Here is a 19,674-nt window from a genome sequence, read left to right on the forward strand (position 1 = left end):
TTTAGTTGAACTAGTTGAATTAATATATATATATATATAGAACTAGTTTATTTTTAGTAAATGCTTTGTTGAACTAGTTGAATTAATATATAGAACTAGTTTATTTTTAGTATATGCTTAGTTTGAACTAGTTGAATTAATATAACTAGTTTATTTTTAGTAAATGTTTAGTTGAACTAGTTGAATTAATATATATATAGAACTAGTTTATTTTTAGTAAATGTTTTGAACTAATTGAATTAATATAACTAGTTTATTTTTAGTAAATGCTTAGTTGAATTAATAGAAGTAGTTCAATTAATTAAATTGGTAAGTGATTAATGTTTTGCCTAATATGAACATAGGAAATGTCGTCTGACGACGAAAAAAATTTCATTATGTGCGAATACTGTGAAGACCAGCGCAGCCAGTGCGACATAAATTTCCTTGTTGATGGTAGGCGATTCAGCATCAAGCTGGATGAGAATTTCGAATTCGATACAGTAAGTCACAACGACAAGTCTGTTTTCGTAATTAAGCATGACTTATATATGCTTCATTTGCCTGACTTATAATTTTTAATTTTCACTATTCTACTAGCGCATCCCGTGCCATGCAAGAATTTTTGTCTTGGATAAGATAGATTTCAAAGATATGGAAACTATGGAGGTAAAGAGAGCTTACCTGAAAACTGAGCATGATGATTATACTTTCAACGTCAAAGTATACAATGCACATACATACACCTATTTTGAATGCAAAACTTGGCAAGCCCTATGCAAGGCTTATGCATTTGAGCCTGGTATGGTTATCACCTTCGATATTCGTCCGGAAGATGATATTGAAGGTAATAGAGACATATGGGTCGATGTGCAGACGCCTCCAGTTCTACCATTATGTGGGTTCTTCTCAACTATATTTTTGTCTTTGATATTGCTTATTCAAAAATAACCAACAACTAATTTCTATTGAAGCCTTATCTCCATTCAACCAGACATGTCCGGCGCTTGGTAGACAGGACCTACTACTGCCCCGGATCTGAACTAAACTGCGAGGAGATAAGTCATTATGTTTCATGGCTTGAGGATCTTCATACTGTCAAGACAAATTTTCTTCCTGCACTTAGAAATGTTAGTACTCAAAACGTGCGACCAATAGTGATGGTATTGAACTACGGTCACATCTATTTAGGAATGATGGTAAGATATTTATTATTTGTCCTCAGTGCATATTTTGCATACATATTTTTTTTTGCTAAACTTTCATTGCTAAGTATATTAATTAAGTACTATACAATGTTCTTCAACAGGAACTCCCGATGACAGTTGTGCCTCAGGGGATCGATACTAAAGGTCAGATGTCAATTGTTAGCTTACGGCCAAGATATTCTGCATTGCACATGAATGCATTCAGGATTTCTAGAAGCGATGAATGCTTAATAGTGAAAGATTAGAGGAAAATTGTTAATGATCGCAGAGAAGTACTAGGGGGCAATAATGAGAAGCGCAGCCCACGATTAGGAGACAGGTTCATCGGCATGCTCCAGTATGATCAATCAGGAGAGCTATACATGTTCTATGCTATTTTACCAGAGAGAGAGTAGCTAGCAGGAGTGATTTAGCTAGTTCTTCATGCTGCTCTTAATTAGTAATTGTCCTTTCATGTCCGTGTTTTTCGTTCTGAACTTAAGTGATTTGTTTTTGTGGTGTTATATATGAACGCTTATAATATCATGACAATCATGTTGAACTCGATCGATAATATTTTTGCTTCTGGTACAAGTGAATGTTTCTTCTTTCAGCTAGTAGTGCTGGTGGTGATTAGATAGCTAGTTAATTATTATATCATTTAATGAAAGAAACCACAGATTAGTTTCAGCTGGATGGATCCTACCTAAGTGATCAAGTATATGCCATATCCGTATATATTATAGTTGATCAAGTATAATATGGATATGGCATATACTCTAGCTAGCTAGCTAGTAGAGATATCCAATAATGCATCCAGTCGAAACTAATCCGCGGTACTTTCACCTAATGATTTAAGAACTCATTATAATTTAAAACATTCACTAAATTGAATTGAAAACACAAAATTAAAGAAAAACTAAAAAAACACCCAAACATTTAGTACCGGTTGGTGTTACCAACCGGTACTAATGCTCTCCATGCAAACGGGCCTGGCTCGTGCCACGTGGTGGCACTTTAGCGCTGGTTCGTGACAAACCGGTACTAAAGGGAGGGGACCTTTAGTCCCCACTCTTTAGTACCGGTTGGCGAACCGGCACTAAAGCCCGTTACGAACCGGCACTAAAGGCCGGTTCTGCACTAGTGTCCCTTCGTCCCCGAGTGCATTAAACCAAAATGTTTAGCACACGGTAATGAAGGAGAAGCGACCCCCACGACAACAGTCGGCATTCTTATTCTCTCATATATGGTGGACACACTCCCTCACTAATTTTTCGACCGTCGGTGATGGTCGTTGCTCCTCCTTTCCTTAGTGCATAGAAAAGGTCTAGCACAAGGAGAAGAAGGAGAAACGACCCCCACGACTACAGTTAGGATTCTTCCTCTCTCTTATATGGTGCAGACTTTCTCCCTTACTCATTTTTTGATTGTCATGTATGGAGCCTCGACAGACTTAAAGTCAACCTGAAATGTTGTTTAATTATCTTTCAAGAAAATCAAGGCCACTCGATATTTCCTACATATTCTAGCACAAGTCATGCCAAAATTCACGGAAAAATTTGGAATGACCTGCTAAATAGAACATATTGAGCACCTGAAATTTATCGGAACGGAAATTAATCAATATTCCGGCAAAACATAGGCCACTCGGAGGTGTTACCTGCAAACATACCCACTTGGGCAAGCACATATCCTATTTGCATTCAAACTTGATGGTCACTGCATTCAAACTTGATGGTCATTGTATTTCAATGCTTTATATCTATATCATATGAGCATTCAAACTTAATGGTCACCTCAAGGTCGCAGGGGGTCGGTGACGGGGACGACGGCGGGGATGATTCAGAAGCTCCGTACATCGTCCAATATTATCACTAATAAGCAAAACTAAATATTTCAAAATTAGTATTCAAATTAGCATGCATTCAATAAGGAAAACTAAATCATCTCTTGCGTCCGTACATCGTCGAATATTATCACAAATACATCTCGAATAGTATTATACATATAATATTACTAATACAGCTACAACCCTAGTGAACGACGGGTATCGGTGCTGGAAGTGGACACCCAAAGAGAAGGAACCATCATAGCATCGTAGCTCCAGTGAGAACCCTGAAGAACCTACCATGTATTGGCGAACCTGCCCTCCAACGCAACCATGTAGCGATAGGACGTGCCCGTCGTCCTCGCTGACACGATGACGTACCACCTCCACGGGGGACGTAAGCCTCCGCATCATCAGTAGCCCACGCGACCGCCACCAAAGAAGGTTCGGGTCAACGACGGGCTGGCTCCTCACCAAGCTGCGCCCCCGGAAGGTAGCACCTCCCAGTACCAGCCCGACGGAGCTCAGTCCCGGACATGGCCCCTCTGATCAAGCAGGCCTCCTCCGACGAGTCGACGACGTGGATGCGGGATAGGCATCATCGATGTCGATTCAGGAATAAATGCTTTAACTAAAAAATAACAACAAATGTGACATGTTCAAAATATGACATGTCCACTTCAGAACAAATCAACCTAGAATTGTGTTAAATACACCTAAAATACCTAAATTTTATTTACTACACCTAAATTCCAAAAAGGGGTCAAAATGGTCGACATGGCTATACATAACAAGAGTTTGAATCTCTCAAAACTCTAAGTGCTTCTCCCATATAACGTCTACTGTTGTACCTAAAAATATATTTTGCTAATTTTTATGATAGAGCTATCACACACTTGTAGTCCAAATTTGTATCACTTTCGGGAATTTAACATAAAGTCATTTAAATGTGTGGAAGTAGCTAGAAAACTAGAAAACCCATGAAACTTGGTAATTGCACATAAAATATGGTCTACTTATGGTGATAATTGGAGTGGTGCCATTTTGCACCCTCGTTTCTGTACTTGCTTCACAAAAAACACCCATTTTCGACACTTACAAAGTGAAAGTTGATTTTTTTGTGTGGAAAAAATAAGGAAACTCTATTTGGCAACATTGTTTGTAATGTTAAGATGCACCCATGTGTCAAATTTGGGAACATTATAATAAACTATGCAGTGAATATGACCATCACCTTGGTCCTTTGACTTGAAAGTCATGAATGTTCATACACGATAGCCCATTTTGTGAAGGATTTTTTTTCAAATTAGTTATATTGAAAGTTGGTATTTTTCCTTGCAACTAGTACACATAAAAGGACACCATGCAAAAGGACTGCATTTTTTTAAACTTGTATTCTTTTTTCTTTCATTTTTTCCAAAGCGGGTCAAAATGGTTAACATGGCTATTCATAACAAGAGGTTGAATCTCTCAAATTTCTAAGTGGTTCTCCCATATAATGACTACTTGTGTACCTAAAAATAAGTTTTGCTAATTTTTTATGACATAGCTATCACACACTTGCAGTTAAAATTTGAATTACTTTCGAAAAATTGACATAAAGTCATTTAAATGTGCGAAAGTAGCAAGAAAACTAAGAAAATCCATGAAACTTGTCAATTGTGCATAAAATATGGTCTACTCATTGTGATAATTGGAGTGGTGCCATTTTGCACCCTGAGTTTTGTACTTGCTTCACAAAAAACACCCATTTTTGACACTTAGAAAATGAAAATTAATTTTTTGTAGAAAAAAGTAGGAAACTCTATTTGGCAACATTGTTTATAATGTCAAGATGCACCTATGTCTCTAATCTGGAAACATTATAATAAACTATGCAATGAATATGATCATCACCTTGCTCCTTTGACTTGAAAATCATGAATGTTCATATACGATAGACCGTTTTGTGAAGTTTTTTTTTCAAATTAGTTATATTGAAAGTTTGGCATTTTCCCTCTTAATTAGTACACATAAAAGAACTCAATGTGAAAGGATTGCATTTTTGAAACTTGTATTCTTTTTCTTTCATTTTTTCCAAAACGGGGTCAAAATGGTTGGCATGGCTATTTAAAAATTTAAGTGGTTCTCCCATATAATGACTACTTGTGTACCTATTTTGTTTTGCTAACTTTTATGATAGAGCTATCACACACTTGCAGTGCAAATTTGAATTACTTTCGAAATATTGACATAAAGTCATTTAAATGTGCGAAAGTAGCTAGAAAACTAGAAAATCAATGAAACTTGTGAATTGTGCATAAAATATGGTCTACTTACTGTGATAATTGGAGTGATGCCATTTTGCACCCTGATTTTTGTACTTGCTTCACAAAAAACACCCATTTTTGACACTTAGGAAATGAAAATTGATTTTTTTGTACAAAAAAGTAGGAAACTTTATTTGGCAACATTGTCTCTAATATCAAGATTCACCTATGTGTCTAATTTGGGACCATTATAATAAACCATGCAATGAATATGGCCATCACCTTGGTCATTTGAGATTACATTAACATTTGGCATGCCAAAAAGTATAATTAATATGGCCTAAACGAAAAAGTTCTCAACATGGAAATTGTTCGTCTCGTCAAAATGAACAACCTTGATTTTCGGACCGTCTTCATCCGAGGTCGTATGCAACCTCTACGACCAACACTATGCAGTTTAACAAAGACCCCCTTTTACCGAGTGTGAAACTCGGTAAAGACCCCCTATTAATAATGTCTCCTAGCTAGCGGACTGAAATATATTGCTTTCTGCTGCACCCTGAAGGCCCAAAGCAGGCAGGCAGTAGCTATCAGTGGTTCTGATAGACGCACATGGAAGAGAGAGAGGGAGGGAGAGAGGGAGAGAGAGAGAGAGGTGGATTCCCCTTTGTTGATGGGAACGAGAGGGATCGGAAACTAGGTGGGCTCATTGCGTCCATCTGGACGAACGATAGTTGTTTTTTCTTCAGAACGTTCTACCACAGAACTCCACGCCAAGAACGATAGTGTCGGGTACCAGACAAATCAGGCTTGAAAGGTCTTACTACACTTAGCCGAAGTTTTTTGACACACTGGCGAAAAATAGGTGCTGCAACAAATTGCCTCATTTCCCGTCGTGTTCCTCTGGTGAGGCCTGACATCTAATAGAAGACGCCTTTGTTGCATATAAAGCACCAATTGATCAAAAGATGTACTCCCTCCGTTCCGAAATGTTAGTCGTTTAAGGGTTTGACGTGCAAATTCGTAACGCTACGAGAATTTTTCACTTTCCAGAAATGCCCTCCCACCATCGCTCTCACCCACTCGAGCTCAGTCTCTCATTCCCCTCTCACCCACCCCTCTCTCGCTCCTTCCAGACCGCGTCGTCGCCGGCCTCTCCTCGCCATTGTCGCCGCCGAGCCACCCCGCTTCCTCTGTTTCTTCGCACCACCGAGCCACCCCGTTTCCTCCCACCATCAGAAATCCAAAATCCGAAGGTCAAAAGCTTGATTTTTTAGGCGCCGGCGACGAGCTTCTGGGCGGCGGAGGCATTGGATTCGCGTGCACCGACGCCGGCGACAAAGCGACATAGATCCGGGTGGGATGCTACTGGAGGACTTCGGGCTGTGGGTGGACCTGGCGCGGTGCATCCGCAAGGTGCTGGCCAACCACCCAGAGGGCACCACCGCGCTGTGGGAGCTCGTCCAGAACGCCGACGATGCCGGGGCCTTGTGCGTCCGCCTGTGCCTCGACCGCCGTGCCCATGGGGCCCGCTCGCTGCTCGCCCCGCGCACACATAGTGTTCGCCAGCAACGATGCCGCCTTCACCGAGGACGAGTTCACCAGCATCCCCCGCATCGCGGCAGCAAGAAGACCTCCCAGGCCTGGAAGAGCGGCAGCAAGATGGGCGCTAGCTACGCTCTCTGTCGCTGCCGAGCTCTGCTTCGAGCTGTTGCTCTTTCAATTTGAGCTGAGCTAGCTAAGCTCTTTCAATCTGAACCAGTATGTGTTCGTTTTCTACTCATACGAATGCTGCTGCTGTTTTGTGTTGTCACCTACGAATGCTGCTGCTAATTTGAGTTCTACTGTTAATTTGAGTACAATATGCTTAGCAAGAACCCACTGTTAATTTGAAGTAGCAACTGTACTCCATTGAAGTACTGTTACTGTTAATTTGCAAACTGAATTTGGAGTAGCAGCATATTGAGTTTTGTATACAGAATTTGGAGTAGCAATTTGGAGTATGAAGCCGCTGTATGGATTACTATTAATTTTGCATACTGAATTTGGAGTAAAATGGACTAGCTCCGTCACTGAATTTGGTTGGTAAAGATGCAGTAGCAGTAGGAGTTTTTACTGCACCTTACTAAGATAGCTGTTGGGGTTAATTAGTTACTGCGCCTAATTAATTATCATGTGTAATCTGAACTGGTGTGTGTACCAAGTGATGATGGTTCTTATGTTTAGCGTGCATCACCATGTTAAGTGGGCGCCTTATTGTCAACTCTTTTGTGACAGGAACATATTCATAATGGAATAAAAACAACTTGCCATGTTCTTTTGTGACTGGAACATATTCTGAATTTATTTCTACTCCAGTTCATTTGCTTAATTTTCTTGGAGTACATTTGCTTAATTTGCTTGGAGTACATTTAGCTTGGATTATTTCAATACTCCAAGATTTGCTTAATTTGTGAACTAGAGTAGTTTTCAGAATGGAATGAAAACTAATGGCAGTACATTTGCTTAATTTGCCTTGAGTACATTTGTCCTCCGGTACTCCAAGATTTGCTACTCAAACAAAATTTGAGTACTTGCACTTGCACACAACACTACTCAGCAATTTTCAATTAATTTTCTTGGATTACTCCATCTTGCTCTCTTAGGTTATCTTGCATTTTCTATTAATTACTCCATCTTGGATACTTGGAGTAATGATGATGATTGCTGCTGTTATGTTAGGACTTGCAAGCAGTAGTGCTTGCAAGCTGTAGTTTTAGTAGTTTAGTGTAGGACTTGCAACAAGAGGAGAGCTACTGTAGTATACTCCTCTTGTGCCCTCCATATTTTTGCTCTCTTCTTCTATGTTCTCTTTTCTACAGTAATATGAGCCCTACAGTAATATGACTTGTGTCCTTGAATGTTTTTTTTCCATCAGATTGTTTTAAAGAAAGGCTATTGAAAAAAGATGTGTGAGGGTATCAGTCACTCTCATGCCGGCATGCCGCACTTTTCAGCTAGCAGGTTGGTATCTCAACATTTCTCCATTCAAGTCATTTCCCATAGTGTTTTTTGAAGCACTACTGCAGATTTGCAAACTAAGAACGACTGAAGTATTTTATTTACATCAAATTATGTCAAACAGTTTAGATTGTTCAGTCATACCATAGTGTTTAAATTTTTGGACATTCCGAAGATTCAAATAGAAATAGACATGTGCACAGTGTACTTGATCATGTCAAGTTACAGGTGAAAGTGACCCTCTTATGGGAATAATGAAGTACAAAAATGAGAGTGAGTTCAAAGTAAGGCTGGGGTAAAATTTTCAATGGCCATGATCTACTCCTTTCTGACATTCATTCCTACTCCTATTCCTACTCAATTTTACCTGAAATGAGAGTAGCAATTATTTCTGTTGGGTAACGCAGTAATTTCAAAAAAAATCCTACGCACACGCAAGATTATGGTGATGCATAGCAACGAGCGGGAGAGTGTCGTCAACGTACCCTCGTAGACCGTAAGAGGAAGCGTTATGACAACGCGGTTGATGTAGTCGTACGTCTTCACGATCCGACCGATCATAGTACCGAAAGTACGGCACCTCCGCGATTTGCACACGTTCGGCTCGGTGATGTCCCACGAACTCACGATCTAGCAGAGTGTCGAGGGAGAGCTTCGTCAGCACGACGGTGTTATGACGGTGATGATGAAGCTACCGGCACAGGGCTTCGCCTAAGCACTGTAACGATATGACCGAGGTGGATTATGGTGGAGGGAGGCACCGCACACGGCTAAGAGATCAATGATCAACTTGTGTGTCTATGGGGTGCCCCCCTCCTCCGTATATAAAGGAGTGGAGGAGGGGGAGGGCCGACCCTCCTATGGCGCGCCCCATGGGGAGTCCTACTCCCACCGGGAGTAGGATCCCCCCCCTTCCCTAGTTGGACTAGGAGTGGAAGGAAGGGGGAGAGAGGGGGAAGGAAAGGGAGGGCCGGCCCCCACCCAATTCGGATTGGGCTTGAGGGGGGCGCGCCCCCTTCTATGTCTCGCTTTCTTCTCTCCCACTATCGCCCAATAAGGCCCATATACCTCCCGGGGGGTTCCGGTAACCTCCTGGTACTCCGGTATATGCCCGAACTCACCCGGAACCATTAGGACGTCCAAATATAGTCGTCCAATATATCAATCTTTATGTCTCGACCATTTCAAGACTCCTCGTCATGTTCGTGGTCATTTCCGAGACTCTGAACTACCTTCGGTACATCAAAACACATAAACTCATAATACCGATCGTTATGCGAGCGGACCCTACGGGTTCGGGAATTATGTAGACATGACCGAGACACGTCTCCGGCCAATAACAAATAGAGGAACCTAGATGCTCATATTGGCTCCCACATATTCTACGAAGATCTTTATCGGTCAAACCGCATAACAACTTACGTTGTTTCCTTTGTCATCGGTATGTTACTTTCCCGAGATTCGATCGTTGGTATCTCAATACCTAGTTCAATCTCGTTACCGGCAAGTCTCTTTACTCGTTCAGTAATGCATCATCCCGTAACTAACTCATTAGTCACATTGCTTGCAATGCTTATAGTGATGTGCATTACCGAGAGGGCCCAGAAATACCTCTCCGACAACCGGAGTGACAAATCCTAATCTCGACCTATGCCAACTCAACAAACACCATCAAAGAGACCTGTAGAGCATCATTATAATCACCCAGTTATCTTGTGACGTTTGGTAGCACACAAATTGTTCCTGCGGTGTTCGAGAGTTGCATAATCTCATAGTCATAGAAACATGTATAAGTCATGAAGAAAGCAATAGCAACATACTAAACGATCAAGTGCTAAGCTAACGGAATGTGTCAAGTCAATCTCATCATTCCCTAATGATGTGATCTCGTTTATCAAATGACAACTCATGTCTATGGCTAGGAAACTTAATAGTCTTTGATTAGCGAGCTCGTCAAGTAGAGGCATACTAGTGACACTCTATTTGTCTATGTATTCACACATGTACTAAGTTTCCGGTTAATACAATTCTAGCATGAATAATAAACATATATCATGATATAAGGAAATATATAAATAACAACTTTATTATTACCTCTAGGGCATATTTCCTTCAGTCTCCCACTTGCACTAGAGTCAATAATCTAGATTACATTGTAATGATTCTAACACCCGTGGAGTCTTGGTGCTGATCATGTTTTGCTCGTGAGAGAGGCTTAGTCAACGGGTCGACAACATTCAGATCCATATGTATCTTGCAAATATCTATGTCCCCTTCCGAGACTTGATGATGGATGGAATTGAAGCACCTCTTGATGTGCTTGGTTCTCTTGTGAAATCTGGATTCCTTCGCTAAGGCAATGGCTCCAGTATTGTCACAAAATATTTTCATTGGATCCGATACACTAGGTATGACACCTAGATTGGATATGAACTGCTTCATCCCGAATCCTTCATTTGCTGCTTCCAAAGTAGCTATGTAGTCCTCTTCACACGTAGATCTCGCCATGACGCTTTGCTTAGAACTGCACCAACTTACAGCTCCACCGTTCAAAATAAGTATGTATCCGGTTTGTGACTTAGAGTCATCCGGATCAGTGTCAAAGCTTTCATCGACGTAACCATTTACGATGAGCTCTTTGTCACCTCCATAAATGAGAAACATATCCTTTGTCCTTTTCAGGTATTTCAGGATGTTATTGACCGCTGTCCAGTGATCCACTTCTGGATTACTTTTGTACCTCCCTGCTAAACTAATAGCAAGGTACACATTAGGCCTGGTACACAGCATTGCATACATGATAGAGCCTATGGCTAAAGCATAGGGAACATATTTCATTTTCTCTCTATCTTCTGAAGTGGTCGGGCATTGAGCCTGACACAACTTCACACCTTGTAACACAGGCAAGAACCTTTCTTTCCTTGATCCATTTGGAACTTCTTCAAAACTTTATCAAGGTATGTGCTTTGTAAAAGTCCAATTAAGCGTCTTCATCTATCTCTATAGATCTTAATGCCCAATACATAAGCAGCTTCATCGAGGTCTTTCATTGAAAAATTCTTGTTCAAGTATCCTTTTATGCTATCCAAAAATTCTATATCATTTCCAATCAATAATATGTCATCCACATATAATATTAGAAATGCTACAGAGCTCCCACTCGCTTTATTGTAAATATAGGCTTCTCCAAAAGTCTATATAAAACCATGTGCTTTGATCATACTATCAAAACGTTTATTCCAACTCCGAGAGGCTTACACCAGTACATAAATGGATCGCTGGAGCTTGCACACTTTGTTAGCATCCTTTGGATTGATAAAACCTCCGAGTTGCATCAGATACAACTCTTCTTCCAGAAATCCATTCAGGAATGTAGTCTTTACATCCATTTGCCAAATTTCATAATCATAAAATGCAGATATTGCTAACATATTCAGACAAACTTAAGTATCGCTACGGGTGAGAAGGTCCCATCGTAGTCAACTCCTTGAACTTGTCGAAAACCTTTCGGAACAAGTCAAGCTTTGTAGACAGTAACATTACCATCAGCGTCAGTCTTCTTCTTGAAGATCCATTTATTCTCGATGGCTTGCCGATCATCGGGCAAGTCAACCAAAGTCCACACTTTGTTCTCATACATGGATCCCATCTCAGATTTCATGGCCTCAAGCCATTTTGTGGAATCTGGGCTCATCATCGCTTCCTCATAGTTTGTAGGTTCGTCATGGTCAAGTAACATGACCTCCAGTACAGGATAACGTTACCACTCTGGTGCGGATCTTACTCTAGTTGACCTATGAGGTTTCGTAGTAACTTGATCTGAAGTTTCATGATCATTATCATCAGCTTCCTCACCAATTGGTGTAGGGATCACATGAACTAATTTCTGTGATGAACTACTTTCCAATAAGGGAGCAGGTGAAGTTACCTCATCAAGTTCTACTTTCCTCCTACTCACTTCTTTCGAGAGAAACTCCTTCTCTAGAAAGGATCCATTCTTAGCAACGAATGTCTTGCCTTTGGATCTGTGATAGAAGGTGTACCCAACAGTTTCCTTTGGGTATCTTATGAAGACACATTTCTCCGATTTGGGTTCGAGCTTATCAGGTTGAAGCTTTTTCACATAAGCATCGTAGCCCCAAACTCTCAGAAATGACAACTTTGGTTTCTTGCCAAACCACAGTTCATAAGGCGTCGTCTCAATGGATTTAGATGGTGCCCTATTTAACGTGAATGCAGCCGTCTCTAAAGCATAACCCCAAAATGATAGCGGTAAATCAGTAAGAGACATCACAAGTCACACCATATCTAATAAAATGCGGTTACGATGTTCGGACACACCATTATGTTGTGGTGTTCCGGGTGGCGTGAGTTGCGAAATTATTCCACGTTGTTTCAAATGAAGACCAACGTCGTAACTTAAATATTCTCCTCCACGATCAAATCGTAGAAACTTTATTTTCTTGTTACGATGATTTTCCACTTCACTCTGAAATTCTTTGAACTTTTCAAATGTTTCATACTTATGTTTTATCAAGAAGATATACCCATATCTGCTCAAATCATATGTGAAGGTGAGAAAATAACGACACCCGCCGCGTGCCTCAATATTCATTGGATCACATAAATCAGTATGTATGATTTCCAACAAATCTGTTGCTCACTCCATTGTTCCAGAGAATGGAGTTTTAGTCATTTTGCCCATGAGGCATGGTTCGCAAGTACCAAGTGATTCATAATAAAGTGATTCCAAAAGTCCATCAGAATGGAGTTTCTTCATGCGCTTTACACAAATATAACACAAACGGCAGTGCCACAAATAAGTTGCACTATCATTATCAACTCTGCATCTTTTTTCTTCAATGTTATGAATATGTGTGTCACTACTATCGAGATTCAATAAAAATAGACCACTCTTCAAGGGTGCATGACCATAAAAGATATTACTCATATAAACAGAACAACCATTATTCTCAGATTTAAATGAATAACTGTCTCGCATCAAACAAGATCCAGATATAATGTTCATGCTCAACGCTGGCACCAAATAACAATTAATTCAGGTCTAAAACTAATCCCGAAGGTAGATGTAGAGGTGGCATGCCGACTGCGATCACGTCGACTTTGGAACCATTTTCCACGCGCATCGTCACCTCGTCCTTAGCCAATCTACGCTTAATCCATAGTCCCTGTTTCGAGTTACAAATATTAGCAACAGAACCAGTATCAAATACCCAGGTGCTACTTCGAGCATTAGTAAGGTACACATCAATAACATGTATATCACATATACCTTTGTTCACCTTGCCAACCTTCTTATCCGCCAAATACTTGGGGCAGTTCCGCTTCCAGTGACCAGTCCCTTTGCAGTAGAAGCACTTAGTCTCAGGCTTAGGTACAGACTTGGGCTTCTTCACTTGAGCAGCAACTTGCTTGTCGTTCTTCTTGAAGTTCCCTTTCTTCCCTTTACCCTTTTTCTTGAAACTGGTGGTCTTGTTAACCATCAGCACTTGATGCTCCTTCTTGATTTCTACCTCCACAGCCTTTAGCATTGCGAAGAGCTTGGGAATTGTCTTGTTCATCCCTTGCATATTATGGTTCATCATGAAGCTCTTGTAGCTTGGTGGCAGTGATTGAAGAATTCTGTCAATGACAGTATCATCAGGAAGATTAACTCCCAGCGGAATCAAGTGGTTGTTATACCCAGACATTTTTAGTATATGTTCACTGACAGAACTATTCTCCTCCTCTTGCAGCTATAGAACTTATTGGAGACTTCATATCTCTCAATCCGGCATTTTCTTGAAATATTAACTTCAACTCCTGGAACATCTCATATACTCCATGACGTTCAAAACGTCGTTGAATTCCCGGTTCTAAGCCGTAAAGCATGGCACACTGAACTATCGAGTAGTCATCAGCTTTGCTCTGCTAGACATTCACAACGTTTGGTGTTGCTCCTGCAGCAGGTCTTGCACCTGGCGGTGCTTGCAGGACTTAATTCTTCTGTGCAGCAATGAGGATAATCCTCAAGTTACGGACTCAGTCCGTGTAATTGCTACCATCATCTTTCAACTTAGCTTTCTCAAGGAACGCATTAAAATTGAAAGGAACAGTAGCACGGGTCATTGATCTACAACAACATTGACATGCAAAATACTATCAGGTACTAAGTTCATGATAAATTAAAGTTCAATTAATCATATTACTTAAGAACTACCACTTAGATAGACATCCCTCTAATCATCTAAGTGGTCACGTGATCCAAATCAACTAAACCATGTCCGATCATCACGTGAGATGGAGTAGTTTTCGATGGTGAACATCACTATGATGATCATATCTACTATATGATTCACGCTCGACCTTTCAGTCTCAGTGTTCCGAGGCCATATCTGCATATGCTAGGCTCGTCAAGTTTAATCCGAGTATTTTGCGTGTGCAAAACTAGCTTGCACCCGTTGTATGTGAACATAGAGCTTATGACACCCGATCATTACATGGTGTCTCGGCACGACGAACTTTCACAACGGTGCATACTCTGGGAGAGCACTTGTACCTTGAAATTTAGTGAGAGATCATTGATGAGCATATAGACCTAGGGTAGGGTCATACGCCTGACCTACGTTCCCTACCCAAGGTCACTATCCCAGAAGCAAAGAAGCTCAAGAGATAACAGGGAGTACCCAAGGAAGACATCGAGTGTTAGACCACTCGACCAACCATATCACTCGGATACCCCAACTTTCTCAGGACCACTCGACCACACTAGAAACCACTCGACCTATGGAGACCAGGAGTCAGACGAAACTACAACGGTCGGACATTTACTCTCTAGTCTTCATGGACATTGATGGCACTTATGGCTGGCGTTATCAGTAACGCCCCTCCATTATGTACATTGAACCCTCTGTAACGGAGGGGATCTGGGGTCCTGGCTCACTCTATATAAGCCACCCCTTCCTCTGGGATAAGGGTTCACACCACCTGTAACACACATGCATATACTGAAATCGAGTCGACCGCCTTCGGGCACCGAGACGTAGGGCCACCTCCGAGAGGGGCCTGAACTCGTAAACACTTTCGTACAACCTCACCGTAGCTAGGGCCTTGCCTCCCCCTACGTACCCCCTATTCTTACTGCCAGTCTTAGTACCATGACAGTTGGCGCCCACCGTGAGACAAAGCATCTTGGCGACTTCCGGCGAGGTTGCAGTTTCTTCAGTCTTCATCAACATCGTTTCCGACGGCGGTTTGATCATGGGCCACGAGTTCTGACTCGGAGCGCTCACGTTCGTCGCCGACGATTCGGCCTGGCTCCAGGAGGCCCCCTCGATGTCGAGGCACTGCCGATCCGAGGTTCATCACACTTCTGCGCGAGTGCTCGAGGCGTCCTCCTCCGGCAGCGGTCTACTTCGTATCAGTCGGCGCCCGTATCGACTTCTCGCTCCGCTGGACGCAGCCGCAAGCGGTCAGGCCGCTCACGGCTCCAGCGGTGGGTGAAGCACACGCTGGCTTGGCATGCGTTCACCCCCCAGGTTGCGGCGATCGAGCTCGTGTGACACTCCAAAATTTTTGGTGGTTTGTTTTTCAAAAGAGCCTTGCTTGGTTTGAAAGAAGGTCATTTAAACCCTTCCTAAAAACCATCTTCTAGGTTTGCCTTCTCAAAAATATTTTCTTGGATTTAGTTTCTTTTTAAAAGAAAACCCCTTTTTAGTTTGGGCTTTTATTTGGTTTGGATCTTTCAAAATTTTACCTCCTATGGTAAAATTTTCCCAAGAACCCCTCCTCCCACCTTGGTGCAACCCAAACATTCTGTCCAACCTAATAAAATCCATTTGTGGATTTTATTCCAACTATTTTCTTCCCCAAAATAATTTTGTCTCCTCTTTTGAACCTAGGTGGATTACAAAGCAAGTACCCTAATGCTCTTGAGTTTTGACCTCAACTCAACACCCCTGGATAGTCCCTTGAACCCACAACCCAGAACCATCTTGATCCACTCTTCTCCTGTTCAAATTTTTCAAAATTCATCCACTGCATGTTTGGACCAGATTTGCCAAATTTGGTGAAATTCATATCTACACCCCTCCAAAAATTCCACACATATTCAGGCAGCCTCTAGGTGCAATGAGAGGCCCCTCCACCAAAAACCAACTCAAAGAAAAATCCCTACATGCCTGAAACATTCTATCGAACACCTTGCATGCATTGTTCAAGTCATATTCAGTTAACTTCAGAATTCAGTGTCGATCTTCGTCAGTGACTTCAGTCACGAGCTCACAGTGCACTTGTCACGTAGCTCACGGCCAGGCTTGCTCGTCCAGAGCCTCACACGCGCGCTTGGCGCCTTCCTGGCGTCGGTGGCGCCCTGGCCCGCCTGCGCCGGCGTGTCTTGCGGCGGCCGTAGCGCTGTAACGGCCAACGGGAGTAGAACGGCGGCTCAACGCCGTTCGGCGCCGCCCAAGCGACCTGGTGGCTCCACGTGGACACCCCCTCGCTAGCGCACGCATGCGGCACCGTCTCCGTGGCGCAGCACACGCAGAGAACGCTCCCTGCCGCCGACGGGCCCGCGCCGCCCCGTTCCGTTGAGCTCCCCCTTAAACTCCATATCCCGATGCGCTTAGCATCAAAACGGAGTCAGTGGACCCACATGACGGTGCTCAACCCCTAAACCACCCCGACCAATGCCTTGCGCCGCCGTAAACTTCGCCGGAGAACCCCGTTCTCGGCCACCGCCTCGGACCGCCTATATAAAGGGCTCCCGAGCCCGCCCTCGAGCACACACCCCCTTTGCTCCTCACCAGCACCCTGCCAGGCCACCAGGGGGACCTCGAGGGGGTCCTCTTCCCCGGCTCCGGCCGCCCCGTTCCGCCTCGTCCTCCACCACGATTCACTCCGGTGAGGCCATCTCCGGCGCCCTAATCACGTCAACTACCCCCTCATGCTACCGCAAGCCTAACCCCCTCCTCAATTTCATCTCCGCAGCACTCTCCGACGAGACCCACGACTGCCCGAACCGCCGTCCACCGGAGCTAGGGCCGCCGTCGACACAGTACTCGCCGGCGACCACCACCACCTCCCACAGACGCGGAATGGCGCCCTGATCACGGAGGTACATTCCGATCTCCCTGCCTTGCCGTAGATCGCCGCCGGCGATCACCGCGGCTCTCGGGCGCCGACGAGCCCCGACTCCCCTGTTTGAACTTTCAAACCTGACGGGTGGGACCCGCCCGTCAGCCTCTCTTTTGTTTTTTTAAATCGTTTGCAGAAGGCGTACTCTGTCAAATACGCCTCCTCTCTGAACCGTTTTTTTGGACTTTTCTGCAGAGCCCCCTGGAGACTTTCTGTTTCATTACAGATGGGTCCTTGGACCAAAACTCTTATAACTTGTGATCAGAAAAGTATTTTTTGATTAATTCTTTTTCTGTTCTCTTTAGATTTTTGTCTAGTTTTTTATCATATTTATTTGAAAAATATTTGGAACACTTTTTTGTACACTCACGGTATTTACGTTGCATACGTATTTTTCTTATACCGTAGATACCGGAGGAGGTGACGGAGCTGCAAACTTTGCACAGTTAGACTCCGACTACTCCGAACCAGGCAAGCATGTTTGAACTCTTGATATGATGAGTGTTGTTGCAATGTTTGCATTTTAGTATAGACATGGCATGTTAATGCGCATCACCTTGCATGATATACCTCATGCACATTATCGGAAAGTATGTTTCGGAAAGCATTATGTTGTTGGATACATATTTGCAAAGCCATGTGTTGGTATGAGGATGGGTAAGATGGCAGTGTTGTGACATGCCAGTCTTATGCCAGATTATTTGACTTCCGTGTCGTCATGACACAATTCACATTCCCATTCATTCCATCCTATACTGTCACATGTTTTCCGAAAGGAATATGGCATAGTAAGTTGCAAATCGTTTTCCTGGTACACACCAAGTGGAGAGGCCGGGATGAGGGTTCCATGGCCCTAGATTAAAGCCCGTCATCCGGTCAGGGGGCATGGGTGTTTCCGGTTGGGACCGAGAGGGGGGCACCCCTTAGAGCGCGCGTATAGAAATTTGATCCCATGCTATTCGAGGTTGTGGCCTCCCCGTCTCAGAGTTTTTCTTGGACGTTGGCCAAGGTGATTCCTGGCAACGTGAGGTGAAATGGGTGTGTACTAGTTAAATGTGTTTCTACTGAAATACCGTAAACGGAACTAGTCCTTCGTGACTACAGAAATCCGTTGGCTGTGTTCAGTTCTTCCAAACTCTGCAGAGTCTCAATCTTTCAATTATCTTGTACCTTGTTCAAGTACTATAATTATCTCATCTTGTCAGGTGTTTAGCCTCAGTGACAAAACTCTGGTGGGATTTATGTGTAATAAATCCGGTTAAAAGATTATTCTTGTGGATGGACTAATCTCGTTATTTATATTTATTAGAAAGCCCTGTCTGTGATGTCGCTCAGACGTCCGACGGTGGTATACCTGTTATTTACTTTCTTATAAGCCCTGTCTGTGATGTCGCTCAGACGTCCGACGGTGGCATACCTGTTATTTACTTTTGTTATAAGCCCTGTCTGTGATGTCTCTCAGACGTCCGACGGTGGCATACCTGTTATTTACTTTTGTTATAAGCCCTGTCTGTGATGTCGCTCAGACGTCCGAAGGTGGCATACCTGTTATTTAATTTTGTTATAGACCCTGTCTGTGATGTCGCTCAGACGTCCAACTATGGTATTTTTTTTAAAAACCATGTCTGTGATGTCGCTCAGATGTCCGACTGTGTTATTTCTTTTAAAGCCCTTTATGTGATGTCGCCCAGACGTCCGACTGTGGCATTTCTTTTAAAGCCCTTTATGTGATGTCGCCCAGACGTCCGACTGTGGCATTTCTTTTAAAGCCCTTTATGAGATGTCGCCCAGACGTCCGACTGTGGCATTTCTTTTAAGCCCTTTATGTGGTGTCACTTAGACGCCCGACTGCGGCATGCATTTTATTTATTCACCTTTCGAGGCATCGCTCCAGACACCCGATCGGTTTTTCAGCTATTTATTTTATTTATCAAGTCCTGAAAATCTTACCATTGTTTTATGAGCATCATCCTTTATTCATGACGCATTCATGCATTCATTGATTATATCTTTTGTTCGAACTGTCTTGCGAGTACTTTCAAGTCCTCACCTGGCTTGTTGATTTGGCCAGATGCTGATGAAGGCGATCTCTTGGATGACGAGTTTGATAGCGAGTCCGACGCCTAGAGGAGTCCCAGTCAGTCCCGTGCGATCCTGTCCTGATCATTGTATTATCCGCTTCCGCAACCCCGAATAAATTCATCGAGCCTCACCTCGACGCTCGATGCACTACCAGTAGAAGTCAAGTTATCCACCACCGCTTTTCCCCCGAGCTAGTAGCATGCCACCCCACCCC

General features: G+C 43.0%; 1 pseudogene; it reads left to right on the plus strand.

Annotated features, from left to right (window-relative positions):
• LOC119350094 overlaps window positions 1-6,990 on the plus strand; it is a 40,162-nt pseudogene extending 33,172 nt beyond the window's left edge.
• The last annotated feature ends 12,684 nt before the right edge of the window (window positions 6,991-19,674 follow it).

Source organism: Triticum dicoccoides, chromosome 1B (genome assembly GCF_002162155.2).
Source record: "Triticum dicoccoides isolate Atlit2015 ecotype Zavitan chromosome 1B, WEW_v2.0, whole genome shotgun sequence".
Taxonomy (NCBI): domain Eukaryota; kingdom Viridiplantae; phylum Streptophyta; class Magnoliopsida; order Poales; family Poaceae; genus Triticum; species Triticum dicoccoides.